This window comes from Panthera tigris, chromosome B3 (assembly GCF_018350195.1).
Source record: "Panthera tigris isolate Pti1 chromosome B3, P.tigris_Pti1_mat1.1, whole genome shotgun sequence".
In the NCBI taxonomy this organism is placed as follows: Eukaryota; Metazoa; Chordata; class Mammalia; order Carnivora; family Felidae; genus Panthera; species Panthera tigris.
In genome coordinates this window covers 100,523,514-100,529,406 of record NC_056665.1, presented here as the reverse complement: position 1 = coordinate 100,529,406, position 5,893 = coordinate 100,523,514, and positions in this window count along the sequence as shown.

Below are 5,893 nucleotides of genomic sequence, written 5' to 3'. Positions count from 1 at the left end.
AAACTCTCTTAAAAAAAATCTTGTAAAAATCACATTGTAACAATAATCTTCATGGTATTTTAATGAGTGAGAATTTCTCATTTATTTTTTTCCACTGAGAGTGGTGACTGGCTTCATTAATCCCCCCCCCCAATTGATATATATTATTTCCTTTCTCAGTAGAAAAGGAAAGCCCTGAGAATTCAGCCTCCCCCAAATCATCCATCTTGTACCAACGATTCTCTGGTTCTTTGAAGGGTAAATGACCTCTGCTTCCTTCTAAATGGTGTTCATGAAATGATAGAAATATCCAATTGCCCAATTACTCTTTATCACGTTTTCAACTTCTGTGAGGCTTTTAAATGGGTGTCCATCCATTTCTTTCTTCCCCTCAGCTGTAAGGACCATATTCTGTAGACTTCTTCCTTCCCTTCTCAGCTTCACTTTCCTGAACCTCCTGGGAGTGCCTTCCCCCTCTTTTCTTTCCCTCCTTCAGCAGGCTCAGTGGGCTTTTTTTCCCTCACAGCACACTCCTCTTGGAAGCTCCCCGTCAGATGGCTTTAATTACCACCTGAATGCAGATGACTCCCAAACCTCCAGCCCCAGCCTTGACCTCTCACCCTTTCTTCAGTCCCATATTTCTTTCTGTCTGCAGAATATCTCTACTTGGGTGTCCCACCACCTCCTAAAACTAAACATGTCAGAAACGGAGCTCATTATCTCTCCACACCCCCTTTCGTTCTCTCCCTGTTTCTCCGAGGCTGTCAATAGCACCCTCTCCTCAGGCTCCAACCCCTGGAGTTACCAGATGGGCACAGGGCAGTCCGTCACCCCATGCTTCAGCAAAGCGGATCTCGGCCCCCACATTCCATCACAGTTGAAGACTGTACTCACCAATTTCACTTAGAATCTCAGGAAAGGACTTTGGAAGAACAATATTGTGATCTCAGTTGATTTTGCTTTGGTTTTTTTTTTAACTCTACTTTCTTATTCAACCAACTGTTGACAAATATTTAAGACCTCTCCTGCATTCCATTCCTCGAAGTCCTGAGGCCCTCTGAATTGACAATCAAATTATGGACCTCCTTCTGATTCATGACTCTAAATTATAGAATATATGAGACTACATATTTATAAACCTTTTTATTTCCTAACATAATTAATAGCTGTACTTACCAATTAAATAGTAAACCAATTAGTACTTAGCCTGAGAGATTGGTGAAATGGAAGTTTTAAGTGATTGTTTCTATTCTTAATTCCTATTCTCTGCATCTAAAGTTACCACCACCCTATCCCTGGGACTTGGTTGCCTGTCATTATCTGTAACACTCCCACTTCTCTCTCATCACGTGATAATAATTGTACTGCCATGATGGATGCTATCTTAGAATTCACTGGGCACTCTGCTGAGATATTTACTCACATAGAACCACCCTGGAAGTAAGCAACCAACAAATTGGTTTTTGTAGGAAATAACTCAAACTTGTTTAACAAACAGGGAAGATTTATTGTTCATGTAACTAGAAAGTCCAGGGGTGGTATAGTCTTTAGGCATGGGTTGATCAGTGTTCCGGATCAATTTCTTTGTGGTTCCATTATCTCTGTCCTCCTTCATGTGTTAGATCTGTCATCAGGTTCATTCTCCACAAAATCACAAAATGTTGCCAGCAGTACTCAGTACTTCCTCATTCACACTGAAAGGGACAGACATCATCGCAGAATCAGTAAACAAAAATGGCAGTTTACACTGAGCTTCATACTGGGGCATGAATCATCTGTGTACCCCAACACCATCATTGGGAAAAGGGGTGGGAGTGCAATGATAGGCTAAGATTAATCAGGACCCACCTAAATCTGGACCGAAGCCAATTTCATCCAAAGCCCACATTACACAATGCGGAGCCATGGACATTGGGGGAAACTAGAATGTCATTGTTTCTATCATTTACATGAGAAAACTGACCATCATCAGCCAGCAGATGATAAAGCATGGATTTATCCAGATCCAGAACTTAGGTCTCTCTGACTTCAGAATTTGCTCTTTACCACTAGGTAGTAGCTCTTCCCTATAAATAGGGTTCTTCAAAACAATAAGGCAAAAATACAGAACGTACATCTCTTGACTCCTTGCAACTTACCATGACAAGGTCATCCTTTAATCCCATTCATTAAATTTTTATACCTAACATTTGAGCCACACTGAATTCATCTTGCTCTTTTACTGTCCTGCTCGTGTTCACAAGGGCTTTTCTTCACAAGGGGAAAATGTATCATTCATACTTCAACAAACCATTTTCCTTTTTTTAATGTTTATTTATTTATTTTGAGAGAAAGAGAGAGAGAGCTTGAGCAGGGGAAAGGAGCAGAAAGAAAAGGAGAGAGGATCTCAAGCAGACTTCATGCTCAGCATGGAGCCCAATGCAAGCTTGATTTCGTGACTATGAGATCATGACCTGAACCAAAATCAAGAGTCAGACACTTAACCGACTGAGCCACCCAGGTGCCCCAACCAACCATTTTATATTTGAAGCATTATGCTTATTCACATAAGATTATAAAATCCTCAAGTCTTGACCAATGGCTGATAGACGTTCCAAGCCACTGGTCTTTGGCACAAAGCATGTCAGTGAAGACTATAGATCTTAAAATTTAAAAAGTTCCTATCACAAGGAAAAAAAGTTATAACTATGTATGGCAATGTGTGTTAATTAGACTTATTGTGGTGATTATTTCATAATATACACAAATATTGAATCATTGTATTGCACACCTGACACCAATGTATTAATTATACCTTAAGGAAAGAAAGTGGAAGAAAGAAAGAAAGAAAGAAAGAAAGAAAGAAAGAAAGAAAGATTATTCTTCACAGCACTGAATGATATCTGCTTCTTTATGGAAGGCAATCATTTTTGCTCACTGGCAAGTTCCTGTTGAAGAGCCATTCGTAACAGAAAAGCACGTGGACCCAAGTGAAGGCAAAGTTGAGCTGGAAAAGCTTGCCTTTCATGCCTCCATTTTTTTTTCTCCTTTTGACATTGTCCTCTAACACCCAAGATGGTGGAGGAGAAAGAACATGGACTTTAGAGAGAAGTGGGGCAAATTTTGTCTCTTTCTCTTCCCTAAGCAAGTTATTTAACTTCTATGATCCCTAGTGTCCTTTTGGTAAATGAGGGTACTTCATAGCATTTGTTTTATATATTTAACAAATGCTTATATAGAGAGCTTACCTTTTGCCTGTCACTATTCTCAGCACTTTACAAACACTGACTTTTTCCCTCACAACCTTCTGAGATATATGCTATTACTATCTGCACTTTATAAGTGAGGAAACTGAGATACAGAAAATTAAGAAATTGTCCAAAGTCACAAAAATGCTAAGTAGTAGCACCAGGATTCAAACCCAGTCTGGCTCTCAAGGCTATGTTCTTATCCACTCCACTACCTTGAGTTACTAAGAGGCCTGAACCAGACAACTGATAGAAAGTATATTGGTATATTATAATTTTTAATGTTTATTTTTGAGAGACAGAGAGACAGAACACAAGCCAGGGAGGGGCAGAGAGAGAGGGAGACACAGAATCCAAAGCAGGCTCCAGGCTCTGAGCTGTCGGCACAGAGCCTGATGTGGGGCTCAAACTCATGAACCATGAGATCATGACCTGAGCCAAAGTCAGACGCTTAACTGACTGAGCCACCCAGGCACCCCAAGTATATTATAGATGCCCCGTATGCATTACAGCATCTCCTTTTCCTAATCCTTAAGATCCTTCCTAGCTAATAAAACACAAATGCTACATTTACAATTTGATAAGAAAGGGTTTAATTAATTTATTACATTTTTTAGCCTTTCATATTTGTAACAATTTTATGTGCTATTAAAGGAATTTAAAGTGCCATTGAGCAGGTAAAAAAAGACATTTCAGAGACAGTGGAGGATTCTTATTCCAGCGACCCTGGAAAATCACAGTGTTCTTATTCAGACAGTTGTTTCTTAAGAATCACCAGATGGTACTAATTGCTCAGTGCCTAGGTGTTATAGACAAGATATTTCGAGTTCTCTTTTTTCTGGTTTTCCTATCAGCTTGAAGAAAGGTATGGCCATGTGACTTGCTTTGGCCAATGACACATGAATGAAGTGACTTATGCGATTTCCAGACAGCAACTGTAATAACTAGCATGTGATTTCCTTCCCTTAGAAATCACTGATACCTGAAGATAGTATTGGCTCTGTCAGCTTGCCTACTGAGTAAGGATGACATGGAGAAAAGTGCCCAGTCAGCCCAAGATGGGCATGCAGAATAAGGGAGAAATAAATCTTTATAAATCTTACATCACTGAGATCTGAGGGTTGTTTGTTCCAGCAATGTGACCTAACCCTTCCTGGTTGATTCCCCAGAGGTCAGAATAAGAGGAAATGTTCTTCAGTCTCTCTCCTAAATATGTTGTCTGTCCTACTCAAGAGAACAGGTACAAGACTACACCCTCCTGTTACTAGGGGTCCGTCCCCTAAAGTTGCTGTATGAGGAACATCCCACTGGCTGGAAAATGTCCTACTCAAGCATGTTCCCACCCCTAGCAAAATCCTTCCTCCTACTTTTCCAGCCTGAGCATAGTCTTCCCTTCCCTAAGCTACCCAGAATCTTCCCTTCCCTCATTTTCTAAAGAGCAAAGGACACTCCCCCCCCGTATTTTTCTACTCCCTAAGCCTACCATGTGTCTATTACTCCCCTGAGCAAGATATCCCCAAGGTCATGACCCAGAGTTCCCTAGTGTTTAGACCTTTATCATCCCAGAAACTTAGAATGGGGAGTACTTCAGTGCCCAACAGAGGGCAGGAAAAAGGCAGGTGTGGAGAGAGTGAGGTTGTCCATTGAAGAAGGAAAACCTCTCTGAGGAAGTCACCTATGTTTAACCATGGAGAGCACAGAGTACAGGCCCATTATGCAGGAACATATATGAGTCACTCTGTAGGATTTGTATGATTCAAATTAAAGTTTTCAACTTTAAGTTGCTCATATTTATATCACCCAGAGCCCAGCACAATAATTGGAGCATAATAAAAACTCAGTAAATGTTTGATAAACAGATTTTAATTGACGGTACATGATATCAATAAAAATGGCTGACAGATCCATGTTAGATAAAGAACTAAGAAAGCAAAGAGAGAAAGTATAAAAAGTCAACTTGACTTTCATCAATATGAATTATAATAGTTTACAAGAACTACTTACCACCTGTGCCTAATTACAGTGTAGCACAATCATGACTGGGACTATTATTAAATGTGTGCCGGATTAACTTTGCTGTGTGTTTTATTTGATGACAATAGGCTTCCTAGTCTGCTGCTCATGAAAAGTGGCTGTTTGTGTAGCTTGCTTGTCTGTTTCCACCTTTAAAAATTCCATCAGTATGTTCATTGATGTTCTTCTATTCGACCAACCCAATCAGAGCTGAAGTTTGCTTGTGTGAACAAAAACAGAATCCCAGATAATCACTAATGCCTTCTTCTGGTTAAAACAGTGGACCTATAGTTCTTATCCTTCTTAACCTGTCCAGGGTATTGAACAAGACACCATCCCTACTTGTTATGGGCAGGAGGTCCCACACTAGACTTTGCATTAAGCCTCTGTACAAGCTACCCAGAAGCTCCTATCTCCACTGCCCCCACCCCCCACCAGCCGCATGTCCCCAGGGAACTCAGCCACAGTGCCCATCCTCACTGCAGAGGCCACTGAGCTAGCTCTCACTTGAATTGCAGTTTCACTTTACCAGATGTCTTTAAAATACCTCCACTTGCATATTTCTGTACCAGGACTCATTTTTTTTCTACCTCCCCCAGTTTTCTATAGCATCATCATTCTCTCCACCACCAGGATACAAACTTTGTGTGTTCTACAGCTCCCTCTCCTTGCTC